The following is a 23,393-nucleotide window of genomic DNA, read 5'->3' as shown; positions in this document are numbered from 1 at the left end:
GCAGTCACACACACTAGGGTTGATACTTTCAAGCAGCGCTGCCAATAGGCTTCCATGCTAGTAAGATAGCAGGTCCTTCACTCCACACGGCACCAATTATTAAGCCACTGGTCATTTGGGCCAAGGGCCCTGCCAACAAGCAGAATAGGGCCCCAATGAGAAAATGATAAATCTTGACCATCATCCCTGATCCAGCCCAGTCACACCCCATAACCATGAAGCCCCTGCCTATTCAATTAAACCCGTAACATGAGGCCCCTGACTGCAGCAGCAGCCCCTGTACCCCCAGATGCCCGCCTTGCTATCCAGTGCCAGGATCTAAAGTGCCCCCAAGAGATGATGATTGGAGATCACTGTATTAAAGGGGATCATAAAAACACACACCAAACAGCTGGAAACCCATTGTAACCAACTCCCGAACCACAGTAGTCCAGGAAGGTAGGGGAAATATTAAGCCACCCCCACCCCTCTAATATAAGGATTCAGCTCAATATTACTTCACTCACCAATTGAGCAGAGGTGATTTTTATATATTTAAATATTTATTTGAACATCGTTGAGTAATGGCGGTGACATAAGTGTTTTAGCTCAGTAAAGTGGGCCGAGTTAATATCAATTAATCAGCATTAATGCCCCACTTCCTATGGTGTAATGGGAGAGCTGCCATAACTCAGCCGTGTCACAGGCAGACAAACGGTGGGAGATGGGACATTAATTTCCCTTACACTGGGCAAGCAACTGACTAACTGCCTGCGCTTGATAGGCCGCCCCACGTCAGCAGGACTGCTACTTGTTCCATTAACCCTGGGTATAGATCCCCGGCACAGGAATGAGCGGTGCTCGGGGGTATAGCCATATGCACCTATGTCTTCCTGCAATCCCTGTGCCCTGATTGGCTGGCTGAAGCCCTATTATGTTCCTTCATTGCAGTCAATGTAATTACAGACCAGCAGGAATATAAAACAAAATCTTTTCCATAAATAAAATAAACATTATAAACACCCAGATGGGCACCCTGCCATGCTGCGTCAGGTAGCAATTAACAGCACCCATTTCCTGGCACCCTGTGCCCATGGAGACCACTGAACGCCACTGGCACCTTTGTACCCCAAGCTTTCCTACTGTGACCACAGGCCCCTATCTCTGTGGGTGGGGGCACAGCCCAGGGCTAAAGCAGAGATTCATGGCTAAGATACACTGGACTGTCTAAGGCAAACATTATGGCAGCTCCTACCTAGATATACAGAAAAGCTGCCTGTTTAAGGGAAATAAATCGGAAATAAACATTCCTTGAAAAACTGCTGCTCCTTGCCATTGAGTGTATTTACTTACTAATTAGCAGCTTGTGTCAAGCTTGGGTTCTAGGAAACCCTAATAAGTTCTGCATAGTCCCCCTGTGTAACTGCCCCAGCCTGACCCAACTCCCAAGGTACAATGTTCCACTGATAGACACGGGGGTTTGGGGATGGTAAGTGCAGCCATTACGTTAATGACACCGGCATAAAGGCCACATTAAGCCTCGCTGTGCACTCTTCCCCGTTATTAGCCCACAACGCTCACCGTAAACTGCCCTTTAATTTCTGAATTCTCAGCACCGAATGTTTAAAGAGGAATAATTAAGGGCTCGTTAGCTGTACATTAGCGATCAATATTCTGCAGAAACTGTAAACAATTATTTCAGACTGACGGCAAATAAACGGAGTCGCACAACTGACGCCAAGATATATAGACGGCTAATTACCCTGCTAAGCTGTTTAGCTCCTCGCAGTCATGGGAGCCGGAGTAATGTAAGGTTTCTCCAGTGTCGGACTGGCCCACAGGGATACCAGGAAAATTCCCGGTGGGCCCAGGTGACAGTGGGCCCTCCTGCTTCTTAGCCTTTTGGCCTAAATCATGGTGATTACTTGTTTTGCTATGGGAATAAAGCAAATAAATATGTAGAAGAATAGATTATAGTATATAAAGATGAAAAAGAAACGAGGAAAATATAGAGATGAGTAAAAAGTGGATGAAAAATAGTTTGGAGAGTGGGCCCATGGTCTAAAGTCTTCTGGTGGGCCCCTGGGGTCCCAGTCCAACACTGGGTTTCTCTGCCCTGAGATATGCCCGAAACACTCACATTCCCACAGTTACATCGGTATGGCAGCACCCTCCCATATGTATATAGACACTCAGCATAGGGGAAAGAATAGAGTTGTCTCAGCCGTGGCACTCTGCATGGGTACAGGGCAAACACACACACTGACAGAAATACTGTTTCCCCAGCAGCAACTACTGGGTCAGTCCTACTGGGTCAGTCCTACTGGGTCAGTCCTACTGAGTCAGTCCTACTGCGTCAGTCCTACTGCGTCAGTCCTACTGCGTCAGTCCTACTGCGTCAGTCCTACTGCGTCAGTCCTACTCCGTCAGTCCTACTGCGTCAGTCCTATTGGGCCATACACATGGGGAACCGAATGGGACAAACCCGCTGCTGCAGCAGATTCTGACTCATGAAAAATCAAGTACAGTCAGTTGTGACCTCTGCACCCTGAGCATAAGGCATAAAGTGGCAGCTGGCTCAAGACATATGGCAGTTAGTTCTGGGAGCAGAGTGCTCAGGGCAGATTTCAGATGGTTTCCGGAAAGTGTCTGATCTTGGTACAGTCCCAGAGACTGTGCGGCCAAAGTCCTTCCCAAGGTTTATGTCTGAATCACTAATAATCTGGAACACAGACGAGACTGTTTCTGCCGCAGCCGATCCAACCCGGCCCGTTCCTATGCAATGTGTGGCGCTGCCCAGAAACAGAACCCGGCATTAAAGGGATGTTTGTGGCTTATGCCTTAAGGGCTCTGGCACACAGGGAGATTAGTCGCCCACGACAAATCTCCCTGTTCGCGGGCGACTAATCTCCCTGTGTTGCCATCAGTTGCCATCCCACCGGCGAAAATGTAAGTCACCGGTGGGGTGGCACACGCGGCGGTGCCATTTTGGCAAATCACAGAAAATGCCTCGCGAGGCAACTTCGGCGATTTGCCGAAATCGCCTGCGCAGCGTGTACCATCCTACCGGCGACTTACATGTTCGCCGGTGGGATGGTAGTTTGGGGAGATTAGTCGTCGGCGACTAATCTCCCCGTGTGCCAGAGCCCTTAGGGCGAAGACACACGGCACTACTAGTAGCAGCTACTTGTCGTGGCTACTAAAATAGACAATGCTGATCATTTACTGATAATTGTCTCTGTGTGTCTTAGCAGAGGCAATTCTCAGTATTGTCTATGGCAGGGGATTTTCTGGGGTTTAGTAGCCTTGAAAAAGTAGCTGCTACAAGTAGCTCAATGTGTCTTCACCCTTAGGTTGTGGCCAGCCAGACACAGAGACCTTGGTAGCCGCCGAAATGCACAAGGCTGTAAATGGCACCTCAAGCTGGCAGTAGGATTTTTAGGGTGAAGATACACAGAGCTACTAGAAGCAGCTACTTGTCGTGGCTACTAAAACAGACAATGCTGATCATTTAGTGATAACTGTCTCTATGTGTTTTAGCAGAGGCAATTCTCAGTATTGTCTATGGCGGGAGATTTTCTGGCATTTAGTAGCCATGACAAGTAGCTGCTACTAGTAGCTCCGTGTGTCTTCACCCTTAGGTTTCAGTTGAACATTTTGCAGACCACGAATACACAGAGGAGCACGGATCGCGTGACTCGTATCTTGGCTAAATAATAGATTGCAGTTGCTTTTGAGATACCATTGTTGCTAAAGCAGCAGGTAATCACAGGCAGATACCTTATCTCCTCCCTTCTTTCATTTCCCTGCTTATCCCGGGACTGTGTGCCAACATACACGCCAATTCAGCTACTGGCACGCGAGGGCACGCGGGGTGTCACCCCCAGTTATCACTGAGACTTCTCACACCACAGAAAGTGACGTCACGGTCTTTTCAAAATAAATACTCCCCTATGTACTAACACTAAGGGTCAAATTTACTAACACAATTCATGGGGTTTTTTTTGCGCTAAAACTCAAATTTTCATTATTTATTAAGCGGAAAAACCACTAATGTGAAACTTTGCCATCTACAGGCTGCCGAGATCTTGGTTTAATTAGGGGTTTTAGGGTTCCGTGGTTAATGAGTTTATTCATTTACCACAGAAAATCAAAAACTTAATGAATCTGCCTCAACCCATGGGCCATAGATACCGTTTGTTTCTCCGCCTAGGGCCAATTTACCCCCTGGGGCCACAACCAACATTCTTCTCACACTCCCCTCGGCGCCTTCGTTATTTCAAAATGATTTTATATTTAGGAATTAGAGCATTTTACTGGGAGAAACTGCCAGTCGTGACGTCACCACCAATCATTCACCTTGCAGTAAGTGCAAATGGAGGTTTCTTGGCTCCATGATATAAAGGACACATGGCATGCTGTGGGCGGTGGGAGGGAAAGCCAATTTGTACTTAACATTCCTTTAATTTTGTTGTAATGTCTGAATTATAGTTATTTTAGTTCCTCCCTGGTTTCTCGGGTTACTGATTAGGAAGCTGCAGCCTAAAATAAAATATAATCTGTAAAATCCTAAACAATATGGCACCTCCCTCCCATATGTATAAATACCAATATACAGAGAAGGAATGTTCTGGGCACACAATAATCTGTACCCTCATACTGTACTGTCTAAGGGAAACAATATGGCACCTCCCTCCCATATGTATAAATACACATATACAGAGAAGGAATGTTCTGGGCACACAATAAGCTGTACCCTCATACTGTACTGTCTAAGGGAAACAATATGGCACCTCCCTCCCATATGTATAAATACAAATATACAGAGAAGGAATGTTCTGGGCACACAATAAGCTGTACCCTCATACTGTACTGTCTAAGGGAAACAATATGGCACCTCCCTCCCATATGTATAAATACAAATATACAGAGAAGGAATGTTCTGGGCACACAATAAGCTGTACCCTCATACTGTACTGTCTAAGGGAAACAATATGGCACCTCCCTCCCATATGTATAAATACAAATATACAGAGAAGGAATGTTCTGGGCACACAATAAGCTGTACCCTCATACTGTACTGTCTAAGGGAAACAATATGGCACCTCCCTCCCATATGTATAAATACAAATATACAGAGAAGGAATGTTCTGGGCACACAATAAGCTGTACCCTCATACTGTACTGTCTAAGGGAAACAATATGGCACCTCCCTCCCATATGTATAAATACAAATATACAGAGAAGGAATGTTCTGGGCGCACAATAAGCTGTACCCTCATACTGTACTGTCTAAGGGAAACAATATGGCACCTCCCTCCCATATGTATAAATACAAATATACAGAGAAGGAATGTTCTGGGCACACAATAAGCTGTACCCTCATACTGTACTGTCTAAGGGAAACAATATGGCACCTCCCTCCCATATGTATAAATACAAATATACAGAGAAGGAATGTTCTGGGCACACAATAAGCTGTACCCTCATACTGTACTGTCTAAGGGAAACAATATGGCACCTCCCTCCCATATGTATAAATACAAATATACAGAGAAGGAATGTTCTGGGCGCACAATAAGCTGTACCCTCATACTGTACTGTCTAAGGGAAACAATATGGCACCTCCCTCCCATATGTATAAATACAAATATACAGAGAAGGAATGTTCTGGGCACACAATAAGCTGTACCCTCATACTGTACTGTCTAAGGGAAACACTATGGCACCTCCCTCCCATATGTATAAATACAAATATACAGAGATGGAATGTTCTGGGCACACAATAAGCTATACCCTCATACTGTACTGTCTAAGGGAAACAATATGGCACCTCCCTCCCATATATATAAATACAAATATACAGAGAAGGAATGTTCTGGGCGCACAATATGCGCCACCCTCACACTGTACTACCAAGTTAATATTATTTGTTATAATGTAACACCAATATGTTCCTCAGCGCATCACAGAAATGATACATCGTTATTTAAGAAAAGCAAATCGTTAGTGACAAACAAGATGTTAATTAAGCAGAGTTTGCCAGGAATATTAGTGAAGCGATGGGAACAGTAAGTGCGGTATCAGCGTAACAGTCCTTTTCTCACATTGGCCGGTATGTGCCACAGCGCAACAGACGGGAAGCAGCATTGGGCAATACCAGATTTAACCCCCTAGAAGCAACAAAAGGAACTCATCCTCCAAGCAAATGGATGGGGTTCCATGCCATAAAGCTGCCAGTTCCCGGAGAAGAGAGTGCGACTGGGGCCAATTAAAGGGAAACTATACCTGTTATTGATTTTACATGGCCGAGAAACCAAAGAAGTGCAGCGGTCTATACACGGATATAAATGCCTGTGCTGGTCTCTAACACCCTGAGAGAAACAGATGGATGTCATCCCCTCCTGTCCAAAATACACAACATACAACTAACATAGCTCTTAGTACTAGTTGATCCAGGGACTGGTCCGATTGCCATCTTGGAGTCAGGAAGGAATTTTTTCCCCTCTGTGGCAAATTAGAGAGGCTTCAGATGGGTTTTTTGCCTTCCTCTGTATCAACTAGTAGTTAGGCAGGTTATATAAAGGCATTATGGTTGAACTTGATGGACGTATGTCTTTTTTCAACCCAACTTACTATGTTACTATGTTACCTCCTCGGGACAGAGAATATGGAAGCAGAATGGAACCAGTTGGTCTGTCAAGTCAGAAATGTACCCCCTTTGTTAACTGGAAATATTACACAATAACCATTTGCCCAATACAGAACAGGGCCCTTCAGCATTCACTAATAACCACAGATGCTGGGAGGTGTAGTTCCGCAGCCAACTAGAGGATACATAGCCCAGATGTAACTTACCAGAATAGGAAAAGTTGATTCTTCTGAAACTTCTCAGCTGGAACCTATTCCTCTCGTGGCCACATGGACCCCCAGAACCCTGGCTCAGCGGTCACTCTCCTGTATCCAGCGCACCTTCCCACTCACCACTTGCCATTGATTGGCTCTCGGGCTGATCCCATTCGGAGCAGGCAGTGGAGCTCTGGGTGCCTGTTTAATATCTGGCAGAGGAGGAGGAGGTGCAATAAATAAGCTTTGGGGCAGTCCGGGAGCCCATTTCCCAGCACCAGGCTGCTTTGCATTGTACAAGCTCATAGTGCTAAAGGGAAACTTGCCCGCCTCATTCCCCTCCCAGGCTCACAATGATGTCATATCTGGGATTCCACAGGGAGCCGGCTGCAAGTTTAAAGTCCTCTGCCAATTTGCTCTGCTTGCAAACAGCCTGAATCGCTGCTGCCTGCACTGGCAACACACAGCACTTGCACCATGTCACCTACACATGCTTGACCTGATGCTCTTATGGGCAATGACATGGATGCATTTAAAAAAAATAATAAAGGGCAAGCAAAGAGATATATATCTATATCTATACCTATCTATACACACACACATATCAGGAGAGAGCCAGCACTCACGTCAGTCGGGTCCCAATAGCCTGGGTGCAGTTTGAAAAAGGCTAGTGATATAGCCAAAACGTTAGTCTTCTCAATAAACACCATATTAATTCTATAAGTCCTGTAAGTGCGAATCTCTTCGTTGCTATATATACACAGTAGTACACATCAGAGGTGACTGTCACCTAGCTGTTCTATATCTCACACCAGCTCTGGGTTTTAATGTTTAACTAAGAGCCAAGCGCAGTCACTATGTATCACGTACTGGCAAAAGTTATAGCAGCCCGGGCCGACAGTTGCCCTATAAGTAGGTGATAGAGATTATATCCCACCCAGAATACTGCAAACATACATTCAGCCACCAGTGGATAGTAAAGCGGGCAGAAGTGTATCTGGGGTGCCTCGTGCCTAGAGCCACAGAAGTTACAGAGAATGAGGATGCCTGGCCTGCAGTTGGGATACACCTCAGTGGTTTCTATGTTATAAAAGAGCAGCCTTCAGGGTCAGAAGACAAAGGGTCCAGACCCAGTGGGAATTAAGTCAAGATCGGGATTCCCATGAGTGAGGACTACATAGTTGTAAAACACAAGGCATAGAGTAGGGGTCCCCAATCTTTTTTTTTTTATGAGCAACATTTAAACGTAAAAAATGTTGGGGAGCAAGACAAGCATGAAAATTTTTTCTAGGGGAAGACCAGTAAGGGCTGTGATTGGTTATTTGATAGCCCAATGATGACTGGCAGACTACAGAAGGCTCTGCTTGACAGTATATATGGTCTTTATGCCTCCAAATCTTATCTTTAAAGGAACAGTAACACCAAAAAATGTATATATTTCAAAGAAATTAAACTATAATGTACTGCTGCCCTGCACTGGTAAAAGTTGTGTGTTTGCCTCAGAAACATTACTAGAGTTTATATAAACCCTGGTGTGTAGCCATGGGGGCAGCCATTCAAAAGAAGAAAAGGCACAGGTTATATAGCAGCTAACAGGTAAACCCTGTAGAATACAATGGTGTCTTATCTGTTATCTGCTATGTAACCTGTGCCTTTTCTCCTTTTTTCCAGCTTAAATGGCTGCCCCCATAGCTACACATCAGCTTATTTATATAAACTATAGTAGTGTTCCTGAAGCAAACAGCCCAGTTTTACCAGTGCAGGGCCATGGTACATTATATTTCAATTACTTTAAAACACTTTCATTTTTTGGTGTTACTGTTCCTTTAAGTCAGAAATTAAAAAATGAAGACCTGCTTTGAGGCCACTGGGAGCAACATCAGAGGGTGAGCAACATGTTACTCCTTATTCACTGGTTGGGGATCACTGGCATAGAGGTTGTGTAGCTCCATGAGGTATGATAGTGGGACCGGCACCCAGGGGAACCCACAAGCACATGGAGTAGGGTATAAACACCTCAAAGTGCTTGATACTATGGATCCACAAAAAGTCCATTATGGGAATGAGACAGACCCTCCTTAAAGTGTCCCAGTAAGTGCTGATATAGAGAGATAGTTGTATGTGTGTCATGAGTATTGTGACGAGTTGTCAAAGAACCAATGACCATGTGTGTAGGAAATAATTGGAACCACGGCCTTGGCCCCTCGAAATAGGGAATAAGTGGAACCACAGCAGCCTAACGCTAATCATACACAGTATGTGTTGCTTGTTTGGCAACTATTTTTTAACTGATTTAGCCACAACTGCATTTGGCCAAATTGCAATGATCTGATTGTTTGGCCCCTGGGCCAAGGATTTGATCATAAAAGGGGCCAAGAAGACCCAGCAGGAGAGAACCATTTCCAAGTGCCAATGTGGTCCTCAACCAATGAGATTTTCTAACCTGCCTGTGAAAATTGTCACAGAAAGAAACCACTGAAGGGTTACGGTCACAAAAGGGAGAAAATATGTCATAAACAGAGACTGGAATGGGAAGATAATGAAATGATGGAGTGAAGCGATGGAGGGGACGGCAATGGCTTCATAGAAGGGAGCTTTATGGGCAGCAAGATGTTGGATAACAACACTATGGAGCCGGCACTCCCAGGGGACAGCCAACATCCAGGTTAATGGATTGGGAACGACTCTCTCTGTCTTATCCACTTAGCAGAAATTACATTAGAACTAACAGAGCATGGGACAGCAGCGTGCCATACGCAAGGGCTTCAGTCATGCATTCTCCATTACAGCTCAACAACAATCATATTCCAACAAGTCCAGCAATATGTGGGGAAAACAAGAGAAGGTGTGGAGCTCTTTCCAAAAAAATCCACTCATTTCACTATATACAGTATATACAGTATATATATATATATATATTTATTTATTTATTTACAACTGCGAGCACCCCCAGCATCCTTCACCGGCCATTTTGCCCTACTGGCACCAAAATCTCTAGCTGACCCAGGGCCATGTTTGCATGCAGTCGCCTTGTATTTAAAGCTTTATGGTCCTCTAATTAGTCCTGTGATCCCCAACCCTATTTAGTGCTGCTCCATAGACAAGACAGCTCCTGTGATGTCCTCATACTGGCACCAATGGGATCTCTGGCGCACAGCATTAACAGCAGCCAATTAGTGAAATTACCATCCATTGCAAATCCCCAGAGAGAGGTTGTTTTTTCTAGAAGATGGGGAAGGAAGAAAACACATTGTATAAATAGGGACCTATAAGAGAGAAAGCAAATACAGTCCTAATACTGTGGGATTTGATATGAACAGGGACAGGCCTCTATAGAATATAGTTATACAATTATATAACAAATATAAATATAATTATTAACATAGGGAGACTGAACTGGATTGCTAAAACCCCCAGGGCAACCATACTGGGCATGTGTATGAAACCCACTTATTGTACAGTGCTGCGGAATATGTTGGCGCTTTGTAAATAAATGTTAATAATAATAATGTGTACACCCTAATCGGGCAACGGCATGCTGGGAGAAGGGTTTGGTTTAGCAGAAGACAAAAGGAAAAATAAAATGGAAATGGGTTTCTCCTGTGAAATGGCTTATCCTAAAGGGCAACTCTATTTCCCTTTCTATTTGTGTCATGGATGAGGATAATCTATGTTTTACTATAGTTGCATTATATGGGCAGGCTTCATAGAAACCTATGTACCTAGATGGAGCCTACAGGTGGGATAGGGGAGTTGGCAATTCTGAGGGTGGGGTAAATTCCAGTGTGTGTTTCCCCTTTAAGAAGGAAACACTGGGGCAGTTGTTGCACAGACAGACTGTTAGACAGAGTGTGAAATCATTATCAGCCTGCGCTTTTGGGCTAATCCGATACGTAGGAATGGCTGGCAGCGGGTGCCTGGGCATTCGCTACACATGTCTGGCTCCCTAGGCGAGGCACTGCCAGCATCTTTCACAAACAATCTCAGCAGCTGAATTTGTGTGCGAATTGATCCAAAAATGCCTTCAGCGTTGCCTTCATAAAAATGCAAAGATCCGGAGCAGGGCGTGATCCAAAACACAAATCTGTCAGCTCCAACTAATCTGTACTCAATTTGCAGACGTGGGCGCAGCGGCGGTTTCTTCTGTGTGAGTCTAATGAGTTATAAATTAGTATCTGATTGCACACTAATTCTGATTGACAGAAATGTACCATGGCATACAGGTGCCAATCTGGGAAAAAAACACCATTACCAGTTTGGCAACTAATACGCTGTGATGCCAGCCCTTCATCTGTTGTTGATTTACATCTTTTAGTATTCCTTCATGGTCTGCTGCCTGCTCTGGGGGCGCTGGTTGGAAATCAGTACATTGGGGCATTTAGTGGGAGATCCGAGAGTGGCTTGTAATTTGTGCTAGGGGTGCAACAAACCCACTTTTCTGGGTTCGGCTGAACCTCCGAACCCACCCAGCGGGACTCGGGCGAATGCCGAACCGAATCCAGTGCATCCCTAATTTGTGCCAATGAGCTATGTCTAGTCATTGATTAGGCAAGGGCAACTATAACAAGGTTACGATTGTATTGAGACATTTGGGCAACTTCCACCCTGCTACAGTTCCAGGGGTACCCGGGCACAAATAAGCACTCACCCCAAATCTCCCCCTAACTGGCCTTCAGGCTGGGCCCCCTTAGCCCATAACAAGGTTACAGAAATATAGAAACATTGGGGTAACAGTCACCCTGCTATAGTTCCAGGGGTACCCAGGGCACAAATAAGCACTCACCCCAAATCTCCCCCTAAATGGCCTTCAGGCTGGGCCCCCTTAGCCCATAACAAGGTTACAGATATATAGAAACATTGGGGTAACAGTCACCCTGCTATAGTTCCAGGGGTACCCAGGGCACAAATAAGCACTCACCCCAAATCTCCCCCTAACTGGCCTTCAGGCTGGGCCCCCTTAGCTCATAACAAGGTTCCAGATATATAGAAACATTGGGGTAACAGTCACCCTGCTATAGTTCCAGGGGTACCCGGGCACAAATAAGCACTCACCCCAAATCTCCCCCTAACTGGCCTTCAGGCTGGGCCCCCTTAGCTCATAACAAGGTTCCAGATATATAGAAACATTGGGGTAACAGTCACCCTGCTATAGTTCCAGGGGTACCCGGGCACAAATAAGCACTCACCCCAAATCTCCCCCTAACTGGCCTTCAGGCTGGGCCCCCTTAGTCCATAACAAGGTTACAGATATATAGAAACATTGGGGTAACAGTCACCCTGCTATAGTTCCAGGGGTACCCAGGGCACAAATAAGCACTCACCCCAAATCTCCCCCTAACTGGCCTTCAGGCTGGGCCCCCTTAGCCCATAACAAGGTTACAGATATACAGAAACATTGGGGTAACAGTCACCCTGCTATAGTTCCAGGGGTACCCAGGGCACAAATAAGCACTCAGCTAGCGCTGCTATGCTCCCACTGTGTTTGCCCCTTATGGGCTGCCAGCCCTAGAGCTTGGGAAGCAGAGCGTAATTCCCATTCTGTACCCTACTAACAGTCCGTTCCCACTAACTGGTGCAGCCCGCAGACATGAGAGGAATAAAACAGCAATATTGCTTACTTTCAAGCTAAAAACAACAAAGTGTTCTGGAAATATTTTACAGTTGTGCCCTATGGGCGCCGCTCATTGTCTCTCACATAACGTGGAGCACAGAGAATAAGAAATGAATTGAGGTTGCTTTATAAAGGGAAACATAAGAAAAGGAAATTAACTGTTCTTTGGAAAAGAAGGACAACACCCAATTAGAGGCAAAGTTTCCTAGGCCTAATTAAGGAGTTCTCTTTGCATGATATAAACAAGACAATGTTAGAATTTCCAGCTCCCAGAAAGAGAATGGCTCTGGCTGGAAGGCGGCCATGCCACAACACAGCAGTGCGTGAATGGAGGTGACACATTTGTATAGAGAATACAGCGGGGACTTGTGTTGTGTCTGCAGGGCTGTCTAATCTGTCTCGGCCGTGGCTCAGGAGGGTGTAACATAAACCAGCGAATGCACCGACACCGCTGAGTTACAGCAATTACCCGGGCCTGGAGGCATGCATTGTGTTACATTCAAATTACACCCTGAAGAAAAGCACAGTAAATGCCAGTGAGAAACGCTCTGCGGCTGAGAAAATCTCCCGGATTCGCATAGCGCTCTCTCTGTATCCCTGTAATCCAGGCGCTTTCATTGCTAAACCCAGGGAAACACATCCAGACTTGGGGAACGTTCTACTAGTGTGGCCTTAAGGGCGCGGGGAGTTTAGAGGCAGAACTTACACTCACATCACAGGCACAGTTTCTGTTGTGGTTTAAATGTGCGTATTTCATTTATAAAAATATACTCAAGCTCTAACAGTGAATGCCTCCATGTGCTGTGGCCCCAGCAAGCTGTCAAGAAATGCTGGATATTGTATATAAACAAGAGATGGAGGGCCAAAGTGGGTAGTAGCCAAGCTGCTTGTGCCCCTCAAGGGCCAGAGGGCGTGATAAGAGGGTCTTCTGTGAAACACGTGTGGTTTGGCCAACACACCTTGTTGCAAGTGCGGAGAAGTCTGCAATGTGCTTGGCACCAGGGAGGCCACACCTGAAGGTGGAACTCATGCTGACCTACCTTTCCTTCTGCTGTTGGATGAACATCAATGACTTACAGCAAGCAAAGCCTTGTAAAATACCCCTGTGCCTCCTACGTGCCCCATTCCAGCCAAAAGAACAGGTACGGACGTGGGAATGTGGCTGCCAGAAACTAGCAGAGCCCAGTCTGGTAACGGATCAAAAATGGGTGGCCAAATTCACAAGCCAATAGGCCAAAGTAAAGTGTCAGTGCAACCAAAGTGTGTGCAACGGGAAAATCTTCCTCCACTGAGGCAGTGAGTCAGCCTACTCGCCAGAGGAAGACCAATGTATAACATTGCAATGATGCAACAACTCATATACAACTCAGATGCCCCCAATCATGTCGCATGTGTGCAGGGAGTAGGTCCAATGCTCCGTCAGGCAACCGTACGTGGAATGGACAGAAATCCAAACATAGTGTAATAACATTTTATTAAGGGGATAAAAATACCACAAAATGGCTACATACAAACTCATAAGAGCACATCTGTTAAAATCCTACTCAGTGACATAAGACAAAGTTTATCAATAAAATGCAAGGAATGACAAACCTTGGGAGTGTATTATATTGTATAGGGAGACGTAAGAGAGATAGAGTATGGCAAACATAATAAACTTAGTTTAAAGGTCAAGAATCCATAGTATTTCAAGGTTATACACCTATTTCTCCCAACACATCCTACATACATTATTTCTAAGAGAATGTGAACAGTTCCTAGATACTAGCGAAACGCTGGACAACACCTGCCTTATTCAACACACACATTTGTTTTAAAACTTTCCATATATGTTTCCCATATAAGTTTGTGGTATTGTAGGGAGAGACTCAGATTGTAGGGAGAGATGGTGCCTATAGTAGCAGTGGGGGGATAATAGCCTCTGGGAAGGGACTGTGGCTGTGGGATAGCAGGTATAGTAGGGAGAGATGGTGCCTATAGTAGCAGTGGGGGGATAATAGCCTCTGGGAAGGGACTGGGGCTGTGGGATAGCAGGTATAGTAGGGAGAGATGGTGCCTATAGTAGCAGTGGGGGGATAATAGCCTCTGGGAAGGGACTGGGGCTGTGGGATAGCAGGTATAGTAGGGAGAGATGGTGCCTATAGTAGCAGTGGGGGGATAATAGCCTCTGGGAAGGGACTGGGGCTGTGGGATAGCAGGTATAGTAGGGAGAGATGGTGCCTATAGTAGCAGTGGGATAATAGCCTCTGGGAAGGGACTGGGGCTGTGGGATAGCAGGTATAGTAGGGAGAGATGGTGCCTATAGTAGCAGTGGGGGGATAATAGCCTCTGGGAAGGGAATGTTCCTTGCCACTTCCTATACCCACTATAACCAGTCCAATGGCCCCACGTTAGGTGCAGTTGGCATATTAAGGAAATTCTGTACCTCTGAACGTTTGGGAGTATAACTTTTAGCTCTGAGTATGACGTTTTAATGCCATTTTGGACAAACCCTTAGTACACAATGAAACAAGCAGAAATATTTTTGATGTCACCGGTTTGGCCTTAGTTGAATAATCAAGCAGAGAATAAAGGCGGTACTTTGGTAGGCAGACACAGGGAATATAATATCAGCTGCTGCGGCTCCTCGCTCTCATTGCTTTGGATGTAACTGAATAGGTTTGTTGCTCCGAATTTCCAGCCTGTTAGCTCTGGGTTTTTCTCGGCTACTTAGGAGGGGAAGAATTCACTCTTTCATCCAGATAAGAGGCAGAACCATTATACGGAACTGTACAATCGCCTTCCTATACGGCCTCTCTAAGGAACAGTAAAGCTAAAGTTGCTCTTAAACTTCCCCTTTGTATTTGTCTAATGGGATATAAAGAATAAGCAAGTACTGCCCTCTGGCTTCTATGAAGCGGTTTCTGGCATAAAGGCGGCCATACAAGGAACGATCTCAGATGGTATCTGACCCCTGGGCCAAATGGATTTTATAGCTTTAAGGTTTGTTCAAACCACACAGGCTGTGGGCAAACTGTTCCTGCTGAATTGTGCTTAGTACAAGGGAATCCCTATGCTGCCATATTTTTATAGTATCTCCCTGTACAGGCTATGAGCAAACTTAAGGGGCTGTTCCTGCCGAATTGTGCTTAGTACAGGGGAATACCTATGCTGCCATAGTTTTATGGTATCTCTCTGTACAGGCTATGAGCAAACTTAAGGGGCTGTTCCTGCCGAATTGTGCTTAGTACAGGGGAATCCCTATGCTGCCATAGTTTTATGGTATCTCTCTGTACAGACTATGAGCAAACTTGGGGGGGCTGTTCCTGCTGAATTGTGCTTAGTACAGTGGAATTCCTATGCTGCCATAGTTTTATGTTATCTTTCTGTACAGGCTATGAGCAAACTTAGGGAGCTGTTCCTGCTGAACTGTGCTTAGTACAGGGGAATCCCTATGCTGCCATAGTATTATGGTATCTCTCTGTACAGGCTATGAGCAAACTTGGGGGGGCTGTTCCTGCTGAATTGTGCTTAGTACAGTGGAATTCCTATGCTGCCATAGTTTTATGGTATCTCTCTGTACAGGCTATGAGCAAACTTAGGGGGCTGTTCCTGCTGAATTGTGCTTAGTACAGGGGAATCCCTATGCTGCCATAGTTTTATGGTATCTCTCTGTACAGGCTATGAGCAAACTTAGGGGGCTGTTCCTGCTGAATTGTGCTTAGTACAGGGGAATCCCTATGCTGCCATAGTTTTATGGTATCTCTCTGTACAGGCTATGAGCAAACTTAGGGGGCTGTTCCTGCTGAATTGTGCTTAGTACAGGGGAATCCATATGCTGCCATAGTTTTATGGTATCTCTCTGTACAGGCTATGAGCAAACATGGGGGGCTGTTCCTGCTGAATTGTGCTTAGTACAGGGGAATCCCTATGCAGGCTATGAGCAAATGCATAGCATAATTATTTCCCCATTACTTACCATAGACCTTGAGGAGGTAGTGGCTATTGCTTTTTATGGCATAAGATTCTTGCATTAAACCCTCCAGAGGCGCAGGAAGGTCACTTTCATGGTATATGTACATACACAGAAGGGATCTGTTGGGGGTTAAGGCAAAACCGTGCCCAATACTGAATAGAGTTATTAGCATAGTAACCTATTTTCAAAATCTCTTCCCCTTGAACTCTGCTTTTGTTCCCATTCCCATCTGACTCCCCTCTTCCTCCGAGCTATAAATACTGAGCTATTTCTGACAAAACTTTCCTTGCGTTCCCTGTTACAGCGGCAAACGTAAGCGCCAGGCTCTGCTATCGATTTATTGCCATCTCTGGGGCCGGAAGCGTTATCATCTGTCTAAGCTCGATGAGAGTTATCATATAGCTCCGTACCATTATAGCACTTTCCCTAATAAATGGCCACGAAAAGTGACTTTAATTTGCCTTGATGAGAACAGCTTCTGTACATTGCACGGCGTACAGCAGCTCCATGCAGTTATAACAGCATTTCTATTCCTATTTAGATGCTGTACTTTCCCTTTATTTTTCAAGAATAAATATTGGCATAATTGATTCTTATTGAGTTTTATTCTTATTTTGTATTGTTTTTAATTGATGTGATCTCCTTATATGCCTCACCCCAGCTGTGGGGAACCCTGGGAAGGAGGCTTTCTATGCCAGCGGTGCATAACACTGAATACTTATAGCACAGAGGGATACACTCTGGCATTAGTGGAATCAATATGAGATTTTAGCAAAGCTGCCGGGGGAATTAAAAATCTTGTTTGGCTACAGGTGAGACAAAGCGTTTATTCCTCTCTCCCAGAACAAATCCAGCTGTGTGCCCAGTTACATACAGCAAGGGAAGGCTCCCAGATATACTTTAGCCATAGTATTGGTATTCCTGGAAAAATCAGTGATGTGATTTCTGGAGCAGAAGAGACAACCATTGCCTTTTCAATAGGAGTTCAAGTTTCAGATTTACTTGTCCTTTAATAACTGTTCATTTCAAGTTTTTATTGCTTCTTACAGTGCAGTCCTCCCCCCCCCCCCCCCCAAAAAAAACAGACAGTTTTGAGCAGTGGGCATCAAAATGGTAGATCGGGATCTAGCAGCAGATCTTCAGTCGGCAAGCAGTATCCTGTCTACAAACAACTGTGACTTCCGAATAAGGTTTCTCTATATTTAAATACAGCAATATGTATTTGTAAATGCAATTAAACTCTAACAGAAGCCTTGCAAAGCTGTATTGATGGGTGCAGCTCACAATCATACATACTGGTCTGATTGCCATCTTGGTGGCAAATCAGAGAGGCTTCAGATGGGGTTTTTTGCCTTCCTCTGTGTCAACTAGTAGTTAGGCAGGTTATATATAGGCATTATGGTTGAACGTGATGGACGTATGTCTTTTTCAACCTAACTTTCTTGTGAGTTCTTTGGCCCTACTGGTTCCATATTTTTGGGGGGACTATGAAACATGCAAAGAAGCTTGCAGCCAGACAGACAGAGGGAAATGAAGGCAAGGCTGAAGCTGCAGACTGAGTGAAATGTGCACTCCACAAACACAAAAGGGTAAAATCCCATTTTAACTGGTCATTTTATTACCCCATCACTCACGCATGCACTTTTTCCCTTTGTGGCATCAAAATGCCTTAATGATAAATTTATTTCAGGAAACTTTGTAGCAGCAGTAAAGTCAACAGGAACAAGGGAAAATGAGTTTAATTATTGACGCTCTTGGCAGCGTGCTGTGGAACTTCAAGGAGCTCGGAAATAAGTCTCTGTCTTTGAGGGGATTGCTAAGCCTTCTTTATACCTGCTTTGCCTATCCTGCTGACAGCTCAGTCTGTGCTACTGTATCCACTGTTGTGAAACTTCACTTCTCTGCATTTCAGCTATCAGAAATCACTGTTATAAATGTGCAATTCTTACCTTAGCCATATTAGGGCTTTAAAGTTTATCTAACAAGCTGTCCGGGCTCCCTTTCTGCCCACTCCGTGGCTAAAATGGGGGAAAGGACGGCTCTCAGCTTCCTCCTCTTGCAGAGAACGCTATCTATTAGACTTCATACTGGGCCCATAGGGGATACGATGAAGTGGAATGTACAGCAAGTGCAGGCTAATCTGAAACCCTGACCTAACCCAGACCTGCAAAGGATGCCTGACATTTGTACCCGCTTGGACATGCTTCCCAATCTGACCTGCGACTTCCTTATCTACAACCTGTTCCTCTGACTACCATGAAAGCCGAGGTGTGGTCACCAGAAACTGGGAGTAACATCATCAGAAGCCAAGGAAGGAGAAAGAAACTGAAAAATAATAGGAGTAAAATTTTATTATACGGGTATGGGACCCCTTATTCGGAAAGTTCTGAATTACGGAAAGGCCATCTGCCATAGACTCCATTATAAGCAAATAATTCACTTTTTTTCCTTTTTCTCTGTAATAATAAAACAGTACCTGTACTTGATCCCAACTAAGATATAATTACCCCTTATTGGGGGCAGAACAGCCCTATTGGGTTTATTTAATGGTTAAATGATTCCCTTTTCTCTGTAATAATAAAACAGTACCTGTACTTGATCCCAACTAAGATATAATTACCCCTTATTGGGGCAGAACAGCCCTATTGGGTTTATTTAATGGTTAAATGATTCCCTTTTCTCTGTAATAATAAAACAGTACCTGTACTTGATCCCAACTAAGATATAATTACCCCTTATTGGGGCAGAACAGTCCTATTGGGTTTATTTAATGGTTAAATGATTCCCTTTTCTCTGTAATAATAAAACAGTACCTGTACTTGATCCCAACTAAGATATAATTACCCCTTATTGGGGCAGAACAGCCCTATTGGGTTTATTTAATGGTTAAATGATTCCCTTTTCTCTGTAATAATAAAACAGTACCTGTACTTGATCCCAACTAAGATACAGTGGTGTGAAAAACTATTTGCCCCCTTCCTGATTTCTTATACATTTGCATGTTTGTCACACTTAAATGTTTCTGCTCATCAAAAACCGTTAACTATTAGTCAAAGATAACATAATTGAACACAAAATGCAGTTTTTAAATGAAGGTTTACGTTATTAAGGGAGAAAAAAAACTCCAAATCTACATGGCCCTGTGTGAAAAAGTGATTGCCCCCCTTGTTAAAAAATAACTTAACTGTTGTTTATCACACCTGAATTCAATTTCTGTAGTCACCCCCAGGCCTGATTACTGCCACACCTGTTTCAATCAAGAAATCACTTAAATAGGAGCTACCTGACACAGAGAAGTAGCCCAAAAATCAGTCTGGTAAAGGTTATAAAGCCATTTCTAAAGCTTTGGGACTCCAGCGAACCACAGTGAGAGCCATTATCCACAAATGGCAAAAACATGGAACAGTGGTGAACCTTCCCAGGAGTGGCCGGCCGACCAAAATTACCCCAAGAGCGCAGAGACAACTCATCCGAGAGGCCACAAAAGACCCCAGGACAACATCTAAAGAACTGCAGGCCTCACTTGCCTCAATTAAGGTCAGTCTTCACGACTCCACCATAAGAAAGAGACTGGGCAAAAACGGCCTGCATGGCAGATTTCCAAGGCGCAAACCACTTTTAAGCAAAAAGAACATTAAGGCTCGTCTCAATTTTGCTAAAAAACATCTCAATGATTGCCAAGACTTTGGGGAAAATACCTTGTGGACCGACGAGACAAAAGTTGAACTTTTTGGAAGGTGCGTGTCCCGTTACATCTGGCGTAAAAGTAACACAGCATTTCAGAAAAAGAACATCATACCAACAGTAAAATATGGTGGTGGTAGTGTGATGGTCTGGGGTTGTTTTGCTGCTTCAGGACCTGGAAGGCTTGCTGTGATAGATGGAACCATGAATTCTACTGTCTACCAAAAAATCCTGAAGGAGAATGTCCGGGCCATCTGTTCGTCAACTCAAGCTGAAGCGATCTTGGGTGCTGCAGCAGGACAATGACCCAAAACACACCAGCAAATCCACCTCTGAATGGCTGAAGAAAAACAAAATGAAGACTTTGGAGTGGCCTAGTCAAAGTCCTGACCTGAATCCTATTGAGATGTTGTGGCATGACCTTAAAAAGGCGGTTCATGCTAGAAAACCCTCAAATAAAGCTGAATTACAACAATTCTGCAAAGATGAGTTGGCCAAAATTCCTCCAGAGCGCTGTAAAAGACTCGTTGCAAGTTATCGCAAACGCTTGATTGCAGTTATTGCTGCTAAGGGTGGCCCAGCCAGTTATTAGGTTCAGGGGGCAATTACTTTTTCACACAGGGCCATGTAGGTTTGGATTTTTTTTCTCCCTAAATAATAAAAACCCTCATTTAAAAACTGCATTTTGTGTTTACTTATGTTATCTTTGACTAATAGTTAAATGTGTTTGATGATCAGAAACATTTTGTGTGACAAACATGCAAAAGAATAAGAAATCAGGAAGGGGGCAAATCGTTTTTTACACCACTGTATAATTACCCCTTATTGGGGGCAGAACAGCCCTATTGGGTTTATTTCATGGTTAAATGATTCCCTTTTCTCTGTAATAATAAAACAGTACCTGTACTTGATCCCAACTAAGATATAATTACCCCTTATTGGGGCAGAACAGCCCTATTGGGTTTATTTAATGGTTAAATGATTCCCTTTTCTCTGTAATAATAAAACAGTACCTGTACTTGATCCCAACTAAGATATAATTACCCCTTATTGGGGGCAGAACAGTCCTATTGGGTTTATTTAATGGTTAAATGATTCCCTTTTCTCTGTAATAATAAAACAGTACCTGTACTTGATCCCAACTAAGATATAATTACCCCTTATTGGGGGCAGAACAGCCCTATTGGGTTTATTTAATGGTTAAATGATTCCCTTTTCTCTGTAATAATAAAACAGTACCTGTACTTGATCCCTACTAAGATATAATTACCCCTTATTGGGGGCAGAACAGCCCTATTGGGTTTATTTAATGGTTAAATGATTCCCTTTTCTCTGTAATAATAAAACAGTACCTGTACTTGATCCCAACTAAGATATAATTAATCCTTATTGGAACCAAAACAATCCTATTGGATTTAATTACTGTTTAAATATTTTTTTTTAGTAGACTTAAGGTAGGAGATTCAAATTACAGAAAGACCCCTTATCCAGAATACCCCAGATCCCGAGCATTCTGGAAACGGGTCCCATACCTGTAATTGGAACCTGCTGCCCTGCCTCCAAATGCCCTACCTGCAGCCCATATAATACGTGCTCTTTGCGGGTACCAGACCTTTTGCAGGACTTGGTTGGGGACTAATGTAAGTGCCAACATTTTGAAGGGGGGGGTCGGTAGGGCATTTAGCAATGACACCACTGCCATCTCTGTTTCAGATATTAGCAGTAACCTGCTGTGAACTAGAAGACCATATGCAAGGTCACATGACCTCCAGGAGAGTGACCCCCGGGTGTCAGGGTCGCTACCCACTGTGATCAGGACCAAATTGGAAACCAATTAATCCAGTATACAAATACGTGGGTTGGAATAGTCAAATGCCTAATGGCAATGGAGCGAATGGGCTCGTGTCTCAGAGCAGCGTCACCCCATTAAGCATGAAGTGACCCCACACAGGGCCAGTAAAGAATAAACTGACTGATTCCCTCCCTCCCTTATAATATTACTTGTCAGCCCCACGCGGATCCATTCCCCAGGCCTTGTACTTGTCACTGTGCATTAAACCTTCAGGAAGACCCGCGCCTGGTTTTTAAAGGGTAAATGTTACAAAAATCGATAGCGTAGTGGTGCTCCCTAATGGCAGCTGCAGCCCGGACTGAATGAATGATTAAACAAGATGAATGGGAGTGAAACTAAAGATCCAATGTACAAAAACTAAACTGATCTCATAGCCCCAGAATTAATGCTGAACCCTGCAAATACCCTCGCTATCAACCCCCCCGTGCCCAGGGGGCTTCCATTATTCATTAAAGCAGAAATAAAGGGGTTTAAAGAGAAACTCATCAATAATGACCAAGTGTCAAATCATATTATCCATACAAAGAAATAGCCACTACCATCTCAAGGTCTATTGTCAGCAATGGGGAAATAATTATGCTATGCATTTGCTCATAGCCTGTACACTGTATACTAAGCACACCAGTTTCAGTAAACAATGTGCCTGTGCTAAAGAGATGGCAGATTTCTGTACCAGCCAATGGGTTAACATTTTTTGAAAGAAATCTGGCTCAGAACACAAAACCCCCTTTTGCTGTCCATTTATTTCATCACTTGGCTGACACCCTGTAAATAGCCTGACCTCCCGTCTCTCATCCATCTGATAAATTAATCAGGGGAGGCCACTACACTACTAAACAAGGGGCCATAGAGGCGACTTACTGCAAGGGTCTCTGTGCCAATTTCCATTTAGAGCCGCTTATCCTAACAGAGGAGAACAGGGGGCCCCCAATTTGTAATTGCACATAAACAGGTCTGGGGCCCGATGCCAAATGCATTTGCGCTGCAAACAGTGAAACAATCTTCCCACTCAGCCTCCGGTACCTGTGGGGTGGGGGGGGGGGGGGGGGGCAGCGGGAAACTCTGAATAACAGATACCTGTCACTTAACAGGGTAACACCAATGGCTGAGAAATGGGCGTTCTACTAAAAGTAAAGGGAAAGTACCCCATTTGTAAGTGGGGTTTCCATTCATTCTCTATTGATGAGATGCCAACATTATACCCACAAGAAAGACAGCGAGCTCAGAAGGGCAGGGGCCTCCTTTCTCATGTGCCCCTTAATTTACAGCACTTAATCCCTGTAATTCTATATGTTTATTTGTTATTTATTGCAATGTACATTCTCCATCTGTGCAATTACGGTGGATACTTTAACATTATGGCATCTCCCTCCCATATGTATAAATACAAATATACAGAGAAGGAATGTTCTGGGCACACAATAAGCTGTACCCTCATACTGTACTGTCTAAGGGAAACAATATGG

The 23,393-nt window shown here is 44.3% G+C and overlaps 1 protein-coding gene across 4 annotated transcripts in view; it reads right to left on the bottom strand.

Annotated features, from left to right (window-relative positions):
- The window catches only part of sulf2 (sulfatase 2), a 123,804-nt gene that overhangs the window by 40,860 nt on the left and 59,551 nt on the right, over nt 1–23,393 (bottom strand). Inside the window, exon 1 of one of the 4 annotated variants that reach the window (XM_012971628.3) lies at nt 6,838–7,095. The gene's annotated coding sequence lies outside the window, so the exon portion shown is untranslated. 4 annotated transcript variants of the gene reach the window in all.

Source organism: Xenopus tropicalis, chromosome 10 (assembly GCF_000004195.4).
Source record: "Xenopus tropicalis strain Nigerian chromosome 10, UCB_Xtro_10.0, whole genome shotgun sequence".
NCBI classification, from domain to species: domain Eukaryota; kingdom Metazoa; phylum Chordata; class Amphibia; order Anura; family Pipidae; genus Xenopus; species Xenopus tropicalis.
This window is presented reverse-complemented; position numbering and strand designations above follow the sequence as displayed.